Here is a 24,253-nt window from a genome sequence, read left to right as displayed (position 1 = left end):
ATTTGGGCCTTTTCTTGGCTGATGAGATAGTCAAGTTAATTATGACAGTTGCCTTAGAATGCCTGCATAGGCATTGATGGTTGCTTACATCGAACATCAAGGGTGTCAAAAACAGATTTAAGTATTTCTTCCCAACACAATGCCATTTCACTTGGGTATTAAATAGCATCTTTAAAGGTCAGAAGCTGAAATGTGTTATTAATTTGCAATATTATATCTAGCTTATATTCAACGAAATACCGACTTTCAATAAACACAAAACAGTAGAAAAGGTTACAAGTAATAATGCAGCATGGATACTCACGGAGGCTAAATATGCAAATATTATGGGATTTTTATGCATTACCACCACACTCTTCTCCAGGATGATTGGTGTACAGCTCCATTCTACTGTAAGCATCCACTTCAGGAGCATTGTGATCAGCCTTAGTTTGCTATGGATGCCAGTATTTTGAAGTATTGTCCCATCATGCTTTCATTGAGGCAATATCACAACCTCATTGGCATTTAACATTCCACATCATTCACTTTTGCAATGATTCCCTCAGCTTGTTCAGCCAGTCCTCCAATGGCTTTTTTTTTTTTGCATCAGATATGGGAATTCCTATGGAAATGTGCATATTTTGTTTAATGCATGTAATAAGATCACAGTACACAGTGTTATTGAAAGCTGAAGTGTTAAGTATATTTATGTAGTTGTGGGAGTAGGATACAATGTAAGAGGATCCCTCACAACTTTAATATCACTCTGGATTGCATCCAAAGAAGTGGATGTTCCTTTCTCCTACTCCCTTCCTCATTTTATGCTTCAAGAGACTAACACAATTCTTTGGAAACCAAATACACTAGTATCCTTTTGTTGTTGTATCTGGCATTGAGCTTGGGGCAGGAGAAATCCAATATTATGATACCGCCTGAAGCATTTGTACTGAAAAAAAGTGTTATTCCTCAGTACAAGTAGACTTAATAAAGGAGTCAACTTCTTTTTTTCTCACATTGCTTTAACATGTAATTCTATCACACCTATCAAGCATGTGTTGATTCATTCATATTCTGCGGTGTGATAGAATTGCTTGCTGCATTTCAAAGCTGTGGGTAACTGGCATTGTTGTATAAAAGCGGGAACTAGTGGTATCTCTCAAGTAAAAATTAATCCCAGGAAAATGAAAGCGATTGTTTTAAAATTATTTTTTAAACAATTACATGTAAAGTAAAAGATAACATTTATTCAGAATGTCCCCAAGACTGTCTGAACTAAACCGGCTCTTATTTTATTCGTGGCGTGGAATCTAGTTGTTGACATAAACTGACATAACCTAAGATTACATCAGTCCCCATGAACTTGGTGGCGTTCTTGGACCCTTGGATGATATTCTTGATATTCCTTTTTTTGAGGGTATAAATCACTTGTTAGAACTTCACCTGAACTAGTGATCATATTTCTGCCACTCTCTCTTTCACAGAGATCCATGAAAGAGGTGTTAGTTGGCCATTTCCACCTCTGAAAATCAAGATAAAGTAAAATAATAGCAACAACAACAGCAATCCCAGGGGCCATCTAGTCCAACCCCCTTCTGCCATGCTGGAAAAGCGCAATCAAAGCATACCCCTGAGTGGTGGGAGGGATATAGGGTTTTGGAAGCAAGGAAGGCAAAAGGAAAGGATCCGAGCAGCAAGAAAGGTGAGGAAAAAAGGCTTTCAATGGCAAGGGAGGTTGCGGGGGAGGATAGCTTTTGGAGACAAGGGGGCAGGTAAAAAAGGCTTTTGGTGGTGAGGGAGGTGGAGGAGCAGGAAAGTCAAGGAAAGGCTTGGGGGGAGCAGGGGGGAGGAGGGAATTGTGGAGACCTTCAATATGCTTTGCAGTATGCCTTTTCTGTGTAATGCTTATCCTGACCATCAAAACAATAACAATAAAGGGAGTGTTGTTATTGTAGTGTACCTTAAGTAATTTCCAATGTATGGTACCCTAAGGTGAACTTATTACTGGTTTTTCTTAGCAAGATATGTTAAGAGGGGGTTTGCCATTGCCTCCAACTCAGTGTCACTTACCCAGGATCACCCAGTTGGTTTCCATAGCTGAACAGGGATTCAAACTCTGATTTCAAGAATCTCAGGCCTCTACATTATACTAGCTCTCAGTAGACGGTTGAAATAAATGAAAGTAAAAATTACGTAAAAGTAGATAGATACATTTTATTGATTGGCCTATTGGCCGTATCAAAACCTTTAACACATAACACAATTAACACATAGTCATACATAGTCATACATACAACATACAACCCTCGGTATAAAAGAAGTTAAAATAAACAAGCTGTTAACAAGATCTCGTTCAGGTCAAATGTCTGCGTCACCTCCACAGTTTACCCCAATTGATTCTAAATGTGCAATTCTCAGCTGTGTTGCTTTGAATAGAAAAAGGGCTGTTTTGTGTGTTATTTTAAGGTTCTGACCGGCCAACAAAAATGAGGTTTTAATAGATGGGTCCCAGTGTGTATGGTCCAAGGCAATGGTCTCTCTCTTTCTTATACAGCTCACAGTTGAACAGTACATGTGTGATATCCTCCACCTCTGTTGCTCCACAAATACAAAATTGTTCGTTGTATGGGACTTGATTAAACCTTCCATGCCTGACCATTGTATCCAGCTGTTCAAAACGAGCTCTGGTAAATACCCTCCTGAGGTGTTTAGGCATTTCTGTTTTTAAATAGTAGGCTTGGTGGAGAGACACAGGAGCAAATCTTTAGAGAAAACAGATTCCTAATTAAGGGCAGATGATTATACATCTTAGAATATCTCATAGGAATAATATTTTTTAAAAACAAAGGAAAGGTTAAATAGATGCAGTGTGTGCCCTGTCATTCAAGATCTATTCAGGAACTAGGCATTCTATTTTGTGCCAGTTTAAGGCAACCCAGGTTCATGGAAATTTAAATGAGTTAAGTTCTTCTGCTTAATGACCAGCATGATAAAAGGTATTTCCTTGCTATTTATAATATAGTATATATAATTTGGGCTGCTGTGGGTTTTCCAGGCTATATGGCCATGTTCCAGAAGCAAAGGTTTCACCTACATCTATGGCAGGCATCCTCACAACTACTGAGGATGCTTGTCATAGATGTGAGCAAAGCATCTGCTTCTGGAACATGTCCATACAGCCTGGAAAACTCACAGCAACCCAGTGATTCCAGCCACGAAAGCCTTCAACAACATACATACATATAAATGTATATGTATTTCCATTTTCAAATCAACTTAGTTGAGCATGCTTTGCTTCAAAGCATCAATAAGTCTTGAATGGTTCTCTTTTTGCAAAGAAGAAAAAATGAAGATGGTTTTCGTGAATGAATGCAATTTTTCGTCTTAATCTGTAATCTAATATTAAACAGTACTTGCAACTATAAAATGTTTCTAATTCAGATGAGCATCATCCTCCAATCAGTTGACTATACAATCACAAGATTGATAAAACAGCAAAATTCTTACATCTTTTATTCTGCAAAACCCTTGAATCTTTCAAGTTGCCAGAACCTCTTTGTTCCATTGCAGTTGTGGAAAAGAATTACAGGTTGAGTGCCCTTTATTCAAAATTCTTCAGATTAGAAAACTTTAGATTTCATGGGGGGGTTTTTTTGTATTTTTTGAATATGTGCATTACATAGTGAGATATCCTGGCGATGGGACCCAAGTCTAAATTCAAAATTCATAGACATGTTGCACATAGCCTTAAGATAAATTTATATACAGTCTTTTAAACAATAGTTTGAGTACATTAAACTGTGAAAAAGCAAAAAAGTCACTATCTCATGTGGACAGTCTGTGGATTTTGAAGTATTTTATTTGAAGTATTTTATTTGAAGTATTTTGAAGTATTTGAAGTATTTTAGATTCCAGAATTCTGGATAAGCACCGGGATTGTGGCGCAGCTGGCTGAGTGTCAGCTGCATTAAGATCACTCTGACCAAAAGGTCATGAGTTCGAGGCCAGCCCGGGCTGGAGTGGGTGTCCAGCCATTGTGTAGCCCGTTGTCGACCTTTGCAACCCGAAAGACAGTTGCATCTGTCAAGTAGGAAAATAAGGTACCACCTTAAAGTGTGGGAGGCTAAATTTAACTAATTTATGAGGCCATAAAGAAGACTCCGGGGAATGTGGAATGCGGAAGAACTTCATCGGTGTCGCGTTGATGGACGATGAAAAGCAGCAGCTCCCCTGGCGGCCAGAAAAAAAAAAAGTTAAATAGCCTTGGTGTATTTGTCGTTAAATGTTGTCTGTCAAAATGGCATTGAATGTTTGCCATATATGTGTTGACTGTAATCCGCCCTGAGTCCCCTGCGGGGTGAGAAGGGCGGAATATAAGAACTGTAAATAAATAAATAAATAAATATTCAACCTGTATTGCAATGGCTAATGGAAATTACTTTACTTAGGCAATCCCTCATAGCCCAATAATGATGGTCCTCCAAGTTTAGTATCTTGGCGGTAGGTTATGGAAATGGGAATAGGATTCCTATTATCTAACATGCTTTGTTGTGTTAATGAATGCATAAAAAAAACTCCTGATTCTCTGACTGCAGCCCCACCTCTTTCATTTTATTTTGAAGTGTTGAGTGAGATTAAATGGTATGCCTTCAAATGTCCTCCATAGTTCTAGGGATATTAGCCAACATGCTTCAATAAAATTAGTAAGTTTTTTTTCTCCTCAAGAATAATCTGTATTGTATTGATTTAGTAAAGGTAAGAGTGCAAGCAGAGGTGTGTGTGTAATTAGTCTCCATGTCATAAATCAGAACTGGAAGTGATTTAACACATTACAAGCCATTTTTAAAGATAAGGAATTTGGCCAGAGCTGTTGATGACAGCTTGACTGGGAAGTCTCTAATTTATATGACCACCATAAGTCAAAATCAACTTGATGACAGTGAACAATAAATTGGGCCAGGTCTTCCCAAATTACAACAGCTTAAGTCAGGGGTCCCCAAACTACGGCCCGCGGGCCACTTCCGGCCCGCCAAGGGCCCTGATCCGGCCCGCGGAGGAGGAGCGCCCCCCCCCCCCACACACAGTGCCCCTCCATTGGCTGGCTCACGCTATCCGTCAGGCCCGATGGACAGCGCGTGCCAGCCAAGGGAGGCTGCTCCGCATGGTCTACTCGCGCGTAAAGCAACTCGCGAGGTGCTTTACACGCAAGTAGACCACGCGGAGCAGCCTCCCTTATTCGCAAGTAAGCCGCGCGGGCCTGCTCCTCCCTTGGCAGGCTCACCCTGTCCATCGGGCCTGATGGACAGCCTGAGCCAGCCAAGGGAGGCTGCTCCGCGTGGTCTACTTGTGTGTAAAGCACCTCGCGAGGTGCTTTACTCGCAAGTAAGCCGCGCAGGCCTGCTCCTCCCTTGGCAGGCTCGCGCTGTCCATCGGGCTTGAGCCAGCCAAGGGAGCCTGAGCCAGCCAAGGGAGGATGCTCCGCGTGGTCTACTTGCGCGTAAAGCACCTCGCGAGGTGCTTTACACGCAAGTAGACCACGCGGAGCAGCCTCCCTTACTCGCAAGTAAGCCATTCAGGCCTGCTCCTCCCTTGGCAGGCTCACCCTGTCCATCGGGCCTGATGGACAGCCTGAGCCAGCCAAGGGAGGCTGCTCCGCGTGGTCTACTTGTGTGTAAAGCACCTCGCGAGGTGCTTTACTCGCAAGTAAGCCGCGCGGGCCTGCTCCTCCCTTGGCAGGCTCGCGCTGCCCAACGGAGGCTGCCCTGGTGCTCCATGCAGTCATGCTGGCCACATGACCTTGGAGGTGTCTATGGACAACGCTGGCTCTTCAACTTAGAAATCCAGATGAGCACCACACCCCAGAGTCAGACACGACTGGACTTCATGTCAGAGGAAAACCTTTAGCCAGGAAAATCTTGGAAGATCCAGGGTGGGAGAAAGAACTCTTGTCTGTTGGAGATAGGTATGAATGTTTCAATTGGCCATCTTGATTGCCATTTCATAGCCTGACAGTTTTTAGGGAGAATCCTTTGTTGAGAGGTGATTAGCTGGCCCTGATTGTTTCTTGTCTGGAGTTCCCCTATGTTTGAGTGTTGTTATTTATTTACAGTTATAATTTTAGATTTTGTTCAGACTAGAAATAGGAAGATTTCCCATTCTCTGCTCCTGGAATTACTGCCTAAAGAGGTCTAGAAAGAACCCCCTCTAAGGGTCCTTCCACACAGCAAAATAAGATATGTGCAATGTGCATAGGAATTTTATAATTGATTTTTTTTTAAAAAAAAAACTATAGTCCGGCCCTCCATCGGTCTGAGGGACAGTAAACTGGCCCCCGGTTTAAAAAGTTTGAGGACCCCTGGCTTAAGTTGTTGCACACGTTTTTACCAGTAGGCACCTGGCAGTTTCCATGTTAATCTGCTTTCACATTAGTCTGAATTTAAAGGAAATAGCCACAATAGGTTCAGTACCTTGGATAGCTCCATCAGACAGCTCCACCATACTACTGAAATGGGAGCTGCATCCTTTTCAACTTTTATTTCATTTTGTTATAAAATGAGTGTGAACATACATGTTTAAAACACAGCAGAGTTGTGTTATAAAAATGAAAATTTAAAATTGTGCAATTTCTTCCTTATCTGTTAGTAGATTTTACCAGAAAGGAAGGGTTGTATTATAGTTGTGTTCCCTTGTCCTCCCCCCCCCCCCCCCCCCCCAATTGTGCTTCAGTATCTATATTTACATTTTAAATGTACTAAACATACCAAGTCCTGTGCTGGTCTGTGACCAAAATAAATGATTTGATTTGTGTTCTCTTGTCATATTTATACTGCAAGCCATAAAAATTTAAAATTAAAGTTAAAAATTAAAATTAAAATCTTCAGCTTATTATTATTATTATTAATAATAATAATAATAAAAACGTTATTTGCATCCTGCCTCCTCTCCCAAAAGGTGCCTTACAACAAAAATACAAAATACATAGTAATAATCAGCAACCAAAGCTAATTCAGCATTAAAATCATATGCTAACATGCTGTAATAACATTATACAGTATGTTAATAGTTGAACATATCATGTTTTCATCCACATTTTCTGTCAGTAATTGAAAACTTTCATCTACTTAAAATATCAGTCAAAATTACATATTATCTGGAGTTCTAATTACCATTGTTATGCCTATTTTTAAATATCGTTAGTATTCTTTTAAAAATCATATCTCACAGCTGTTCACATTTACTTAAACTGAAGCACACCAGCATGTGAATTATCCCAAACTATTAAAATCAATAAAAAATCTCTTAATAGTAAACATGGTGTAGTGCACATGTGTCAAACCCAAGACCTGTGGGGCAAATCAGCCCATCATGTCATTTTATATGGCCCTCCAGATGCTGAACTACAACCCCTGTATTCCTCATCATTAGACATCATGACTAGAGCTGATGGAAGTTGTGATACTGTAACATCTGGAAGGCTGCAGTTTGTTCTGTTTAGTCCAGTGGTTTTCAACCTGGGATCCCCAGATGTTTTTGGCCTACAACTTCCAGAAACCCCAACCAGTTTACCAGCTGTTAGGGTTTCTGAGAGTTGAAGGCCAAAATCATCTGGGGACCCCAGGTTGAGAACCACTGGTTTAGTCAGAAGAGTGAGGGTTGAGATTAGATACAGGTCTTGTTGATATGAAGTCTGACTTTAAAATGTCCTTTCACTTTTTCTCAGTCTCAGAGCCACAAATTCTGTTGGGTTGCAACACACCTACACAATCAACATACTTTTCAAACAATTTCAAGAACTGCCTGCCACTTAGAAAGGCATATGGATATTACTGTTATCCTATCAAGTTCACGCACTTTCTCTGTCTATGCCTATGCAAAGAGAAAGGTCCTATCCCAACTACGGGAGCACAGTTCAAAAGTGCATTAAGGAAAACAACCCACTGTCAATGCAATCTTTGCTAGTTAGACTTTACACAAGAAAGGAGAGTAATGGTATGAGTGCTTTCGAGTCAGTGACCCTATTGAATCTTACTTTTGTAATAATGCAGTCCTATGCAAGGCTTTACCTTGAGTGCTTCAGGACATATGCATTTCTGGGTGGTGAAATGAAACCCTGCCAGTTTAAAATATGCTTTTGATTATAGTCTTAAAATTTTATGTTTATTATTAATAGAAATCTTTTTCAAAATGGGTTCAGCCAAAGATTGATAACTGCCAGCAGAGCTGAAATCTGTCCTTTGGCAGTGGTTGCTTTTAGTCATCCCCACACTAAAATAAAATACTGAAAATAAGAGAGGAAAAGAGCAGCACAAAAATAAAATGCTTTAAAGTGCACCCAACAGAATTTTGCATGGTGAATGGTTTCTTTGTTAGCTGGTAACCCTTTTGCATCTTCTGTTAATGTGCTTTCCTCTTCCTCACTGTTGACCTGAGATTGCTGTAACTCTGGTGAAGAATGGAAAGTACAAATCTTTGTGAGTGGCCAAAAATGGAACAAGCTATCAAAAGATCACAAATCCTTGACTTCCACTAGAATAATATAATCTATATGAAATACCATCTTGCAAACTGTAATATATATATAGTACAGCAGAAGCCAAAATTAAATTGACTTGCTGAAATTTTCTATATAAATACCTACTACTTCTTTAGGATATATGCATATTATTTTCACAGCTGAAGAACCCATGCCTGTCTGTGACAGAAACACATTTTCTCCAGCTTTTGCATGAAAACCAAAAAATAAAGGAGATTGGGGAAGGAGGTACCCGATATTCTATCACTCTCTCCTTCCCTCCCTTTCCTCACAACCATAGATATCTAAAAGGGCCATATTCTAAGAAACATCTATCCGAACTGGAGCAGTTCTGGGTGCCTTACCTATACATCAAGGTTATCTGAAGATGCAAGTATATTGCAGAACTAATGCAGTTTGACACCACTTCGATAGTAATGGCTCAGTGCTATGAAATCAAAGGAGTTGTAGTTTAATAATGTATTCAGCCTTCCATGCCAAAATGCTGGCTCTTTATCAGATTGCAAACCCCAGGATTCCATAGTATTGAGCCAGGGTAGATAAAATGGTGCCAAACTACATTAATTCAACTGTGTAGATGCACCTTACATCTCAGCAAATATGTCAAGAGAACAACTATCATTCATGATTGTTCTCCATACTAGGAAATGCTACAGTGTTGTTACTTTTTACTGTAAATAAAACTTCATGTGCACAATATGCAATCACGAGTTTTCCAATACTGCCAAATATTGGTGAATGTTACCAGTGACACATATTCATTTAATGTAATGGAGCTTCATAAAGAACATTGCAGTACCCTGCTTCAACTGTAGAAAGATTATTACTTCCAAAGTGATTGATTTCTCTATATTACGTGTATGAACTGTAGTGTAAAAATCTGCAATCACGATTTGGAAGTTCTATTTCAGTGTTCCGTGCACTGCCGTCTAATAATAAAATACAGCTAATTTAATAAAGTTCTTCATGTTATCATTAATTCCTTTGACAGACTATTTCTTAAAAGCCAAAGTTATGACAGCAATTAGAAAACTATACAGCTCTTTAGAGCTTGGTCATAAGAAACTCAGTTCAATTTCTTATAAAATATGCAATTTATTTCAGCTTAATAAATGCAATATTTTGTTCCTTTTCCAGCACAGGTATCTGCTGCAGAGGGGGGCTGTGTTTCAAAGAAACTTTGTGTTCTTACCTATGTATGTGTGGCTTTCCTCATTTTTTGCTGACCTTTTGTCAAGCAAGCCTTGCGGCACAATATGAATGATGATGGTGATGATGATGATGATGATACATTTATTACTGGCCTCCCTTTGTAGTTCAAGGTGGGATACACATTGTTAAAACAAAGAGATAAAGCACTATTAATCTAAGTAAATACATAGAAACAACAAGACAATAAATCCATATCACTTTCCATGAGTTATACTTGGTTTCCATAGCTAACTGTTGTTGTTCAGTGCATATATGAACCCTATTCTCTGAGAGTTATTCTGTCTGCAGGTCTAGTGGTTTCTGGTGAGATTCTGCATCTGATGGACTGGAGCCCATCATAAGGGTGTCATAATGTAGAGGAAGCAGACTTGTTTTCTGCTGCCATTGAAATTAGGACGTGGAGCAATGGGTTCAAATTCTAGGAAAGGAGATTCCACGTGAACATTAGTAAGAACTTCCTGTCTGTAAGAGTTGTTTAGCAGTGGAACTCTCTGCCTCAGAGTCTGGTGGAAGCTCCTTCCTCAGAGGCTTTTTCAACAGAGGTTGGATGGTCATCTGTTGGAGGGTACTTTGTACTTTTCCTGCATGGCCGGAGATTGGACTAAATGGCCCATGTGGTCCCTTCCAACTCTTATGATTCTGTGATCTCATCAAATGGGGTAGTTTTCAGCAGCATGTGCTGGTTCCTCAATAGTTTTATGATGGAGCCTGCCAACTCCCATCCCACAATGTAAAACTACTTCTGGTGGGACTCCATGGCTGCAACATGAGAGGCTTCCTGTGTTCAATAGGAGTTAACGGAGGGAAGCCGGGTGGCTGGAAGGTCATCTGTTGGAGGTGCTTTAACTGTGCTTTTCCTGCATATCAGGGTGTTGGACTGGATGGTCCATGTGGTCTTTTCCAATTCTATAATTCTGTTATCCTAAGTGAGATTTGCAACTTGTGTTCCAACAATGCAAGTAAAACATCACAGTGCATGCACAGCAATGTGAACAGTTTCCATAAAATCGTAATTTCAGATGAAATTTGTAACACTGATTAAGTCATTACAATAATATATAGTCTCCAATATAAATGTATTTTCTCAGCCTTCAATAGTTACTATTAGTTACTATTAGCTATTAAAGGTTATATACATTTGGGGCGGGGGGTTACATCCTATATTCAACAACCATATGGGTCAAGTGAGTAGAAAGTTTCTTTCCACATCAATATTATGCCTTCTTGGGAGATGGCACTGTAGGCAAAAGAAGAGATCATATCATGAATCTGAACTGCATATGTTTTGTTTGGGTGATACATACTAAGATGCAGATCATTGATTCTCTGGGAAGTCTCATCAGCCATAAGGGTTCAAATGAAACTCTGTGTCCTATGACATTTAATTAGCAAATCTATAAATCACTATAATTTTATAGATCTCTGTGCTTTTACTCTTTTTTAACTAGTTGGTATAGATGTCTCTTCTTAATATTTGTACAGAATATTTTCCATCAGCATATATTATTTAAGCACTCATGGTGAATCCCTTAGATACACTGGCTTCTTTAGCTTACGCTAGTGTGTCTTCATACCTCATCACCCCTCATCCCTGCTGTTGTGCACTTTCAGATCTATTTTCTCCAGGGGAGAAAATGTACTACTTGGATTCTTGCCTCCAGAGCATAGCCTAGATTTTAACAGACTTCTTCCTCTGTGCAGTAGTGCCAAGAGAAGATGTTTCAACTGATTTGAAGTAGGACAAACAGGGAATGTGACAGAAAAAGAGAGTGCAAAGCAGTCTAAAATTAGAAAGCATGTAAATATAAGATGCAGAAGTCTGAAAATAGATCTTTCCCCCCTGAAAAATGAGGACTGGGCAGAATAGTACAGAGTATCCAAAAAGGGAACGGATGAGTGGGAGCAGAATTGAATAGAAAATAAAATGGTGAAGAAAAAATAGTTCTTTAGCATATATATTTGTTGATTAATACATTGCAGCATCAAAAACGTCATAGACTCAAGTTATATTTAATCAGTTTTAAAAACCAATTCTCATTCTTTTTATTGAAAAGTAAGTACTAACAGGTTTATTCTTACATCTCAAATGAGGATCTAAAGGAATGCATATTTCCATTTCTCTATATGTTTTCATAACGATAAGTCTGAATGCATATTGTTTGCCAGGATCTTTTACAGCAATTCAAATGAACCACAGTCTGAATCCATAAAAATAAGTAGAGAACTCACAATTGACTTGAGGGAAGTATAAACAATATCTCTAAATAATAGACTGCTGCAAGGTTCCTAGGTAACACATAATAAAATAGTCGGAGGCTGTTAGAATAACAAATTTTCCTATATCTACATTTTCTTATATTTTTTGAGATATATATATATATATATATATATATATATATATAAATATATGGATTTTCCTATAAATTCAGGTATAAATATAAATCCCCAATCAGTTTCAAAGGCAGCCTCAGTTTCTGCTCCTATTAATTTAGCTGAAAAGAGCAGCACACCATTCTTAAAAAGAGACAAGGCTACAAATGACACACAGACTCAGTTTTATGGATTGAAATGAATGCATAGCTTAACCATAATTGCTAATGAATATTACTTCTAGAATAATAAAATGTGTGTATGTTGATGTCCATCATGTTTCCAAGATACTTGGCATGGATATTAATAGGTTCTTGGGGGTATGCAAGGTTATTTTGTTTTTTAAATGGTTTAGTTAATTTTGTTGTTTGTTTAATTTGTATTCTGCTTGGCATGAGACCAAAGGTGCCTAATTCATTAATTAAAAACCATCTGCAGTTTGTGCACTGCAATGAGTCTGCTGCTAGTATCAGGCACTAAGCTGCTTGCCAAGAAGAGAGATCTTGATCTTTAGAAAAGAGAGTCTCCTCAAGAAGAGGAAGCATTGAGATTTGGTTTTAAATACCTAGAGCCAGTTTTAGGTGGAATTAGAAGTAGTCAATTTAAGGCACACCTCCCTATTTCTGTTCTTTTTTTGTTCTTGTTGTTGTTGCTGGATGAGCAAAAGTCCTGCTATGTAACTGTTCTCTGTAATGTCTGCTGCCTGTTACAGAATATGGCAGTCCGAGAGAGAGCGATACATTCACCCCTCCATATTTTTATTTTTGACTTTTGAGAATTTTATTATGCAGCAATTCAATTAAAATGTTATCTCAAGGAATATCTTTATATTCTGTGGTCAACTTCCTCCAGTCATGCTGGAAGACCAAGAGATTTCTAGAAAGAATGCCTCTTTAGGAATCTCTAAGTCTTCCAATTATTATTATTATTTATTTATTTATTTATTTATTTCTATTTATACCCTGCTTTTTCTCTCCACAAGGAGATTCAAAATGGCCAATGTGATTATATTGCCAGCTTCCAGTGGAAGTTGACCATGGAGTCATGCTGGAAGACCTAGAAATTCCTAAAGAGATGTTTCTCAGGTAAATACCAAGCATTTTTTCACTTCCAGTTTTACACTTTCTTAGGGGTCCTGTGCCTCTAACACCAGATAAAGTGGAAGGATGACTGTATTCTTGAATTGTATAATGGTAGAGATAGAAAGGTAAGAGAAATTGAATTAGAATGATTCTGCTTAGGGATGGCTAGTGAATTTTCTGCGGTGAATGTGGTGAATTCACTTTTCATTTTACTGCCACATACCCTCACACTGCTCCAAAGTAAATAGGAATTATTTTGGTGAAATCAAGAGTGGATTCACAGCCATTATTATGGGACCCACTGGTTGACATGACTTGCTGGGTATATGAATATTTATTTTATTTTTGATTTTGTTTATTTATATCTCACTTTTTCTATTCATTCGGAGACTCAAAGCAGCTCACAATGAAAAGCATTTTGGTACCACTTAAATTATGCAAATATACAAATATTAAACTGGTATTAAACAACATTAATATTAAAACAATCCAGGTTAAAAACATATAAAATCACATCGCAAAATCACATCACCAAATCTTTAAAACCTTCTTCTTTAAAGGCCTGCCTGAATAAAGGTTTTAGCCTGCTGCCTGAAGGACAGCGGGGAGGTGGCCATGCTGGCTTCCCTAGACAGGGAGTTCCAGAGTTGAGGGGCAGGTACTGAAAAGCTCCTCTTGTTCCCATCACTTGAGCTTGAGATAGAGATAGGACTGAGAGAAGAGCTTCTCCTGAAAATCTCAGGACCCAGGCAGTTTCGTACAAGGGGTTAGCCTGGACCTGAACTGTGTAGGCTTTAAAGGACATATCCAGAACTTTGAATTGTGCCCAGTAACAGACGGGCAGCCAGTGGAGCTGCTGCAGCAAGGGGTTGTCCGCTCCCTGCAGCCAGCCCCAGTGAGCAATATGACTGCAGCTCTTTGGGCCAGCTGAAGTTTCTGAGCACTCTTCCGAGGCAGCCCCATGTAGAGTGCATTACAGTAATCCAAACAGGATGTAACTAAGGCATGTACCACTGTGGCTTCTTAAGGAATGGGTGCAATTGGCACACAAGTTTTAATTGTGCAAAGGCCCTCCTGGCCACCACCGATATCTGGGCCTCCAGGTTCAATACTGAGTCCAGGAAGACCTCAAACTGTGGACCTGAGTCTTCAGGGGGAGTACAACCCCATCCAACATATTCCTTGGTCTGACCAGGAGCACCTCTGTCTTGTCTGGATTAAGTTTCAATTTGTTTGTCCTCATCCGGTGCATTACTGATGACAGGACAGCTTCCTTGGCATTAGGTGGAAAGGAGTAGTAGAGTTGGGTGTCATCTGCATAGAGGTGGCACTGAGCTCCAAAACTCTGGATGACCTCTCCCAGCAGTTTCATATATATATATATATATATATATATATATATATATATATATATGTTAAACAGCATGGGGGACAAAATGGAACCCTGAGAAATCCCACATAAAAACAATGGCCAGGGGTTCAAAGCACCACCAAAAAGGATCAAAGTCACTTTAAAACAGTGCCTCCTAGTTCCACCCCAGTGAGATGACCCAGAAGGATACCATGGTCAATGGTATCAGAAGCCGCTGAGAGATCCAGGAGAACCAACATGGACACAATCCCCCTGTCCAGCTTTTTTCGTAGGTCATCCACCAAGATGACCAAAGCTGTCTCTGTTCTAAGAGCTGGCCTGAAACCAGATTGAAGTGGATCTGGATAATCCATCTCATCCAGAAATCCCCGGAGTAGGGAGGCCACCAAACTTATGGGTATTTTTGAATGCCTCCTCATAATATTCCAGGTTTTCTGGCATTTTCATTTCTAGAAAAGGTACACTTGAGTATACCTACATTTCAGGCAGTGTGAGATGAAATTTTTGTAAAGAAAAGGCAGCTCAAAAAATCAAGCCATCTGCATTACATCTAAGGAAGGGTTGCTTTTGAATATAAAATTAATGGGATATATGGGTGGGGGAAAGATCTAGGAGATGGCAAATCTGAGTGAACTACAAGGGTGGAGGGAGTTGGGTGAGAGAGAGGAGCAACAGCCCTGGACTTAAAGTGGGGCTCAAAACATAGAGCTTTTACTTGTACTTTCATAAATGGCTAATTAACTGTTATCAAGATTGTATCTGAAAAAGAAGAGAAGTGGGCTTTGATAGCTTTTCAAAGTACTCTAAGCAAGAGTGTAATGGAGCTCACTAAAAAAGGCATTCTATATTGCCAGAGCTCTTAATAATTTCCAAGCATAAATTGATGGGTTGGCGAGGCAGTCATGATTTTGCACATCAGGCAATTAAGCAATAAGCAAAATTGGAAGATTTGTGCTTTCTGGTTGTCATGGTTGAAAACATATCATGTTGAAAACATATCATACTTTTAAAATTAGTAAAATCATTTTAAAAATGTTAATGCATATATATTCATACCTTGGGGCTATAAATGCTTTCAAAGATCTGATGTGGCACCTAGCTGCACATTGAAATTTGAGGAAAATATAAAAGGATTTTAAAAGAATCATGACTGGTTCAAGGTTCTGTCCATACAATGACCAGACAGTACCATGTGCCTACAAATGGCATAGGAGTGTGGCTGCATCCTCTGCCTTACTTCATCATGCTTTTATATTAACCATTGTCTCTAGTTGCCACCAATGGTTCACCTCCATAAATGTATCTAATCTCCTTGCAAAGGCGTCCATGCTGGCAGCCATCACTACCTCTTCTTGCAGAAGTGAATTCCACAACCAGATGCTATGCAAAACAATGAGAACAATTAGAATATTTTCTTTCCTAACCATGTCAGTGTATTCATGAGAGGACAGCATAATATAATATATCCAACCATGTGCTGTGTAGGTTCTATGTGAGATATGCCCAACTGTCATGGCTCCATATACTCTGTGCTTGGATAAAAAAAGGAGTATGTATTATGTATGTGGGAAATGTTCAGCCTTGCCCTTCCAGTGGCTGTACATTGATACCCCCCAAAAAAGTTATCTCCTGGATTTCTGAGGCAGCATTTCCTGAGGCTTGATACGGTTATTGCAAGGAGAAGAAATGAGTAAACCCTCACCCTTAAATGCCTAAAATAGGAAAGTAGACAAACTGTGTGAATCATCTGGAAATGTTTTGGATTTTTATAATGTTTTTAGTTCATTAGCATAAGCGAATGAAAACAATATAATACATATATTGAGGAACTGAAAAGAGCAGGCATTTTAGATTGAACAAAGAACATTGTTTTCCTTTGTGTGTTTTTTGCAGCTATCATTAGAAGAAGTGAAAAGAAACCATGTTCTTTAAAACAAACCCTGATTCGTGTAAAGGCCTTTCTGAAGACAAAGGGACTTGCACTGATAAAGTCCTTCAAAGCATAGCATCTTTCTGAAGATCAAATTAAAGGAAACTCTTGATAGGACAGTGAGTGCAGGTTCAAGTGTGTACACAGGAGATGAAGGAAGCCATCTGATCTTTTTAAACTGATACAGAATACCGTAAGTAGAAAATGCATTTTAATCGAATGCTGCCTTTCTAGAGAAAAAAAGGAATGAAATCTATTCAGTTGTGTGTGAACGATGTGAATGATATTGTAGAGATAAGAAAACGGGATATTCAAAGTATACAAGCTTTTCAAGCTTCGTCAGAAAAGTATCAGGAGTTTTTCATTCTATGTCAAAATTAGCAAACTAATGATAACAGCCATTCATAAAAGCACTTATAATTTACGAGGATAAAAGAATTTGGATGTTTGATACATTTAAAGATAAAACATGATATTGGGAGATTTTTACATTTTGTTAGTGAATGTACGATAAATAAGCTCTAGTTCTTTTGCAAACACAAATATGATACATAGCACTCAAATGGAAATGTCAACCATAAAAATCAGAATTGATGGCTGTCCTTTCTGTGTTCATTTTGGAGATCCATACATGTTTTTACCCCCGCCCCCCGGTGGTGTAGCGGGTTAAACTGCTGAGCTGATGAACTTGCTGATCAAAAGATCGGTGGTTCAAATCCAGGGAGTAGAGTGAGCTCCCACTGTTAGGCCCAGCTTCTTCCAACCTAGAAGTTCAAAAGCATGCAGATGTGAGTAGATCAATAGGTACTACTCTGGTGGGAAGGTAACCATACTCCATGTAGTCATGCTGGCCACATTACCTTGGAGGTGTCTATGGACAACACCTGCTCTTTGACTTAGAGGTGAGATTTAATGTCAGGGGAAACCTTTACCTTTAATATACATGTTTTGTTTTGTGTGTGTGTGTGTGTGTGTGTGTGTGTGTGTGTGTGTATATATATATATATATATATATAAATTTTTATTAGTACATTTTCTTTGTACAGCTATAAAAACAGGGGAGGTGATCATAGGGATATGTGGGGGGGGGAAGGGGGGAGGGGGGAGGTGAAAGGAGCGGAAGGATATATATATGTGTGTGTGTGTGTGTGTGTGTATATATATACATATATATATATATACAAGGAAAGGGAGGGGGGTGTCTTCTTCCGTTTCTCTTCAAAGTGGGGTTTTCTGCTTGTATTTCTTCCTTCTTAGGTTGGGGTATTTCTTTAGATTATCCCCGGAGGTGGGACACTCCTTCTTTTATATTTATTCTTTGCAGTCCTAATCTTTGTGGAAGGCAGAACATTTTTTTTCTGTCTTTTTATTGATCTCTGAATTGTTGCTGCTGCTATTATTTATTTGTATGACACTATTAGAAACCCCCAACAAATCCTAGGCTTCAAATGCATGTGACATACATCAATATTGTTGGTTTATTTGTACAAAATATATCTCTCTTGTTTCCTGATGCTGAGGATGTTGTCTCCTTCTTTACAATATATTTGCATTTCAATTTTCTATATATGTTGAATTTGTCTGTAATGCTATTTATGGCTATCAGATATCAGAGTTTTCATTCAGTAACATCACTTTTGCTTTCCCCCTCTTCTCATTCTTTCTGGATGCTCCAGAGTTCTTGAGGATTGTCCTTATTTATCACATATTATCATTTAATTCACTACTAATATATTTTGATGTTACTTGGTAGTAAGTATAATTATTATTATTTTTGCTTTTTAGTGTAAAAAAATGTTGCTCATCTAAACATATTGTTTATATGATCCACTATTTGTGATATAAAACACAAGTCAACAAAAGGTGAATTATCAGATCACTGAAACTTTTTACTGATAACTGGTTAGGTCAATGTGAGGTCTATTTCACTCTTGAAATGTCAGATTTCTCCCTGAAGATCTCTTTAATGAAGGGTGCCGATTTCAAGGATATAGCTATTCCAGTCATTTTTTTCCCTTTTATTGCTTTCACTGATTTTGTTTTTAAAAAGCAAAATAATTCTTTTCAGGGTAAACCATTATTTTTTCTTTTACTCTTGGGAATTCTGTTATTCTTAGGACTCACAAAACAAGGAACAAAGTGTGTTTGCACAGAGAGTAACATGATCATAGTTACACTGTCAGAGATACAACTTAAAATAACAATCAAATAAAAACAGCAGTACCTATTGGTGATATGTTAATACATTTTAGTGAATGTTTTAAGCATGTATTTGACTAGAAACTTCACAACTAGAGACTTCACGTTTATTTTAATTAGTGAAATCCATCTCTTTTCATCTTTCTATAACCTTTACCAACAAAATCACACATCTTCTTTTAAGTTGTAGATGAGCTCATTCTTCATTCATCTGTTTTAAGGAACTGGGTGTAACAAGCAATGATAAATATCCACATTTCCTTCATAAATTACATTATAACCATGTATATTGTTTTGTATTCCTGAAGGATAATCTAGAAAGACATGTATGAGAAACTGCACATGTCTACCCTAGGATATGTATCCAAGAGCATACACACATGTTGCTGTTTCTCCCTCTCCTACTTCTTTTTTTTTCCTTCTCAGATCTGGATATATTTGCATATTCCCACCTATTTCTCTTCATGCACATTAATGCCATATTCTCTCATTCATGTGGTTTTCAGATTATCTTCTATGTAAATTTCGTCTACTAACAGCTATTCCAAATTACTACTGAGAGCACTTTGTCGCTCATAAGATGTTGTACCATGAAGCAGACTTTTCTCCAAGCCAGTATGTCAGTAATGATTTGGAGTAGGGGTTGTTTGTTTTTGTTTTTGCATCATCAGATATCACATGCAGCCTATCCATGCTCCAATCATGGTGCCTCATTTTCAGCAGTGCCAAATCGATTTCTGAACAGAGAGCACTCATACAATTGCTTGCCTTGTTCTGTTAGGCAGAGCTTTCTCCAGCTACTATATTATTTTGTCATCTTGAATTGACTAATAGGGGAAATTCCACATAGGCATGGAATTGCATTTGTTGTTGTTTTTTAATGCAAGTTAGCTCAAAGTAAGTAATATGTATGGTATCTTGTGTGAGAGACATTTCCACATGAGTCTTGTCACAAGGCAGTTAGGAAAACCCACTGTTGGAGCTGATGTTAATTTGAGTCTATTTTGAGACTTAAATGGGTGAATTATTAGGATGATCAGATTTTTAGATGTCGGTAGCTTCTCAATGGGTTTACATTAAAATTCAAATCCTTGTCTAAAATTCAGTAGTTTGATAATACACTGCACAACATTTTTATAAGCAGCTTTTAAAAATTAATTTTATGTATGACTTTTTTCTACTAGAAGTATAAAGCAAGCACTTGCTGACCTTTAATATTTAATCTTCTGGATGAGCATCATCGTATTTTTTTTCCTTAGTACTTTTCTTTTTTTAGCTCCAGCACAGAAGAGCTTCAGAGAGAAAATGGAAATTACCCTTTTATTGAAAGTCATCAAAGATGCTTCATTCCACCATATTGTCATTCTAGAAAAGCACGTTAAACAAAATGATGAATACCCTCAGAATATTTTTCATAAGTTTTACCATGGAAGATTTCTGAATTACTACAGAAGAAAAAAATGTACAGTGGTAATCGGCTACCTACCTCCCTGATCAGTGATGCAGTACATATCTAACCCAAGCAAAATAGAATTGATTAGGAAATATCAGCCTTTCTTTTATGAAAGACAAGGCTTAACAAAAAAGGAAAAGAATAAACACTGAGAATGTTTGGTACTGAGCTTTCATGCCTGCATAAAAAAATTGTTATGCCAATTTGTTGGAATTTCTTTACATATTTTTTTATTAATAGATGCACAGCATTCAAGGGGAGGAGTAAATTACATATAGAAATGTAAATAGTTGGAAAATATTCATTTGAGGTAAGAATTACATTATCAGTTTCTGGACAGTTGAAAATGGCTTGGTTATATATCAGCCCCTGTGATTCAAATAGTAAATCATGCCTGAGATTGCTAAAATGGATATAAGTTTCAGTTCATCATTGTAACCGGTAGAATTTGCTTAAAATTAAACATGCATCGCAGCTAAAATATATATCTGCCTTGGCAATATTTTGGTTCTTCTTGGAATTTGTAAGAGCCAACATTACAAAATACAGCCTGTGCCAGATTTGCCTTGGCAGCATCCCTTCCAAGATACATCTTCTAATTTTAGCTAAGCAAGTGGCAGTATAAATCCCCAGTGGGGAAGCCGCAGCGATAAAACTATTACAAGATCAGCTATTTCCAAATTACGCCTTTCCAGCTTGCACAAAACGACAATTTTGAATACTTTTCCAATAGCCTCATGGGAAGTTGATTCTATTCAGTCTGGTTTGGAAACTGTATTTGAACTTTTCTACTGCGAAGCACTTCCAATTCACTTTGCTAGGCTGTTCTCAAAATGGTTGAAATTTATTTCATTTCATTTATCCTTATCAACTAGAGGTTATCCTTCCAAAAACGTATTTGGTGATAAAACATTTCATTCTATTTGTCGTCTAAAATAATACAGAATTCTAGTCAGGGATTACTATCTTTCGAGCACTGAAAATACTGGGAACACTTCTGAGTCATCTTTTATCTTTGTTGAAAATGTTACAGACATGAGCTTTTTTTTTAACCATCTACCTTTAAAAAAAACCTTTCATCTGCAAAGAATTTAAAGGTCTTTGCTACAGAACCCACCAAATGCTATCCCTCTTGCACAGAAGTCTGGGGCAGGTTTCAGGATGCTGTTCATAATGCACAGGGACTGGGGACCAGTTTCCCACCCCTGACACCCCCATAGGTTGCAGCCCTTGAGTCCTCCAAAATACCTAATTTGCCCTTTGTTTCCTTTCAAAATGTCAACAAGAAATGTTGTTGCATCACTTCTTGTGACCATTTCATGGGCAAGAGAGGGAAAAGAAGGATTTGAGAAGGCGGGGACAATTTTAGAGGGTTGTGTTTGCATTCATTTAGGATCTTTCTCATTGAAAATATTAATAATTTGTGGGATTAGGGGGTATTGGGGGATGAATGTTTTGGGGGTACAAAAATAGGATCTTGGGGAGGCATGGGGGACTATGCACGGAATCAAGAGATTTATAGTTTTACAGTTTAGCCTTCTGTGCAAAAAAAAAATTATTGGTGCTTCAGCAAACTACAAATTCCAAAAATTCATACATGCAGTTCAAGTGATATCAAACTGCACTAATTTTATAGTACAGATGCACCCTAAGACTTCATCATGTGGTCTTCAGTGGTGCCTTTTGTGTCAGTGGTGTTAGTGACTCCACCACAATTCTGCCTTCAAGGAATTGAATCATATCTTCAAAAGAGGTTTAACAGCATGATTAGTTACTTTAAAATTCAGACTAAAACCTGTAGCAGGTTCACCATCACACTGATAGACAAATGGTCTCTTCTGATAAGATCATGTCAGGTAATAGCTGAGTAAGCAAGATCACATTGTTTTCTGGGATTGAGATTGAATGAAAAGACACATCCTAATGCAGATAGTCCTTTTCAGCACCACAGAGAGCTCCCAATGTAATACTGTTGTGACTTTCATTCTCCCTTATGCTTCGCAATGGAAAGGCATTGTAAAGAGGTAAAATGTGGAAGCTGGCCTTGGCTACTCTGCAGCTCCATTGAGTTTTGTAACTCCTGGCTTCTGTGAACCATTGAACATGGAGTCCAAGGTAAATTGAACAGCCATGTCCTCAGCCTGGAAGAACATCCAAGAGAAAATGCTGATATTTCTTCCTGAATAAAAGCCCTCCACAGTAGAGTTCATGAGACCCAGCCATTATTTTTCAGTCTTAGTATATTGACTGGATCACTGTGGGTACCTTGGGTTGCTTCCCAATGACTGATATCTTTCTGTGTAATCACAGCACTATGTTCAGAATATTAACTCTCTGTATAAATCTTACGTGGTTCACCACACTCACAGAACTGCAGGACAAAATAAGTTAATTGCTTCTTTTCCTGTTGTTCCTTATATCTATGTTATTTTCAAGGGAATTTTGTTTATTTTCATGCAAAGATTTCAGGGGTGATGGACAGGATGATCTACTAAGTGTAAATTTCCTTAGCAATTAAATCTTGCATGTGTTTCTTGGGCTAGGGCATGACATTTTTATAGTAACCCTGACCTTTATTCTTGTCAGATTTCCCCTCCTAGACAAAGCTCAGATCTTTCAGCAAAGTCAGTCCAGCTATAATGAGTATACAAAGTATTGTTGTTGCTGTGAATTTAAATGTGAATACTTGTTGCTTCTCAACCCTCCAAAGTCATTGGTCATCATTAGTTCTGATACCTTCCTTAAGTTTCTATCCCTTGATCAATTCTTTGTTGGCCATTATCTATATCTGTGGTGTTCTATGAGTTCTTCCTTGAATGGTTTATAGCTGGGAAATAGGAGAAAGAAATGGAAATATTGGTAAGAAGAAATATAATACCTCCTTATTTCCACTTGAAACAGTTACAATTCTGCAAAGAATGGGAATTGTATAATTGTAAGTTTTGGCTTATTGCGCAGAGTCTAGGAGATCATCCAGAGACTTCCCAAAAGATATGAGTTATTATAAGAAAGAAATAAGGCAAGAGGCATAAAAGACAGCAAAGGGAAATACCTAGAGTTATTCTAAGGACCAAAGGTCCTTTGTGTAGCTAAGCATTGCAGGTACTTGGATAACAAAAAGAAAGGATACATCCCAGACGATGAAAGGTGACTATGGCAGGACAGTATATAGAATAGCCTGAAGTACAGCCAGTATATAGAATAGCCTGAAGTACAGCCGATTAGTATAGTTTAACAAAGGAAGAAAAGTGATTATATTATTGTTGTTGTTGTTGTTGTTGTTGTTGTTGTTGTTATCTCTTACCCGCCTCTCCTCACAGCTCAAAGCTAGTTACAACATTGTTACAACATTGTTAAAGCACACAATCAAAACACATAATCATTTATAACACTCTGTAAAATACACATATTAAAACATATTTACATATAATACATATTAAAATACACAAACAAAAATTAGACATAAAATTGAAGTTTAAAATTTGTCATTAAAACTGTCTGGGTAGGTCTGCTGGAAGAGACAGGTCTTCACTTGTATCTTAAATTCCAACAGCTGATTTAGCTGTTGGAGCTCTACCTGCAGGTCATTCCACAGCCTTGGGGTAGCTGGTTAACAGTTGCTAGTCGGGTTCTGGCAGGCTGGAGTAGGACCTCAGTGTTTGGGCGGATTATACAAGAGAAGGCGATCCTGTAAGGAACTGGACCCAGACCATATAGGTCAAAACCAACACCTTGTACTTTTCCCAGAAACTGATTGACAGCCAGTGGAGTGGCTTTAGGATAGGTGTGATATGTTCATTTCTGGATGTTTCCATAAACAATCTGGCTTCCATATTTTGAACCAACTTGTGTTTCCAAACTTGGCACAAATGTAGCCCAATGTAAAGTGCACTGCAGAAGTCCAATCTTGAGGTTACCAGCACATGCCCTGCCATTTTCAAGCCCTCCAAATCTAGGAAGAGATGCAGCTGGTGGATCAGCCAAAACTGATAGTAAGTGCTCCTGACCGTTGCATCTACCTGGGCTGACATTTGGAGGAACATATCCAGGAGCACTACCAAGCTGTGGACACAGTCTTTCGGGGGAGTGTAACCCCATCCAGAACTGGTTGGCACACCTCCAT

At 38.3% G+C, this 24,253-nt stretch overlaps 1 protein-coding gene across 5 annotated transcripts in view; it reads left to right on the top strand.

Annotated features, from left to right (window-relative positions):
* FUT9 (fucosyltransferase 9) overlaps positions 1-24,253 on the top strand; it is a 78,093-nt gene that overhangs the window by 42,542 nt on the left and 11,298 nt on the right. Inside the window, exons 2-3 of one of the 5 annotated variants that reach the window (XM_067467447.1) lie at positions 13,077-13,179; positions 16,442-16,671. The exons of 2 other annotated variants lie outside the window; for them this stretch is intronic. The gene's annotated coding sequence lies outside the window, so the exon portion shown is untranslated. The remainder of the gene's footprint in view (positions 1-13,076; positions 13,180-16,441; positions 16,672-24,253) is intronic. 2 more of the 5 variants (XM_060753057.2, XM_060753056.2) reach the window with 2 other exon arrangements.

This window comes from Anolis sagrei, chromosome 1 (assembly GCF_037176765.1).
Source record: "Anolis sagrei isolate rAnoSag1 chromosome 1, rAnoSag1.mat, whole genome shotgun sequence".
Lineage (NCBI taxonomy): Eukaryota > Metazoa > Chordata > Lepidosauria > Squamata > Dactyloidae > Anolis > Anolis sagrei.
This window is presented reverse-complemented; position numbering and strand designations above follow the sequence as displayed.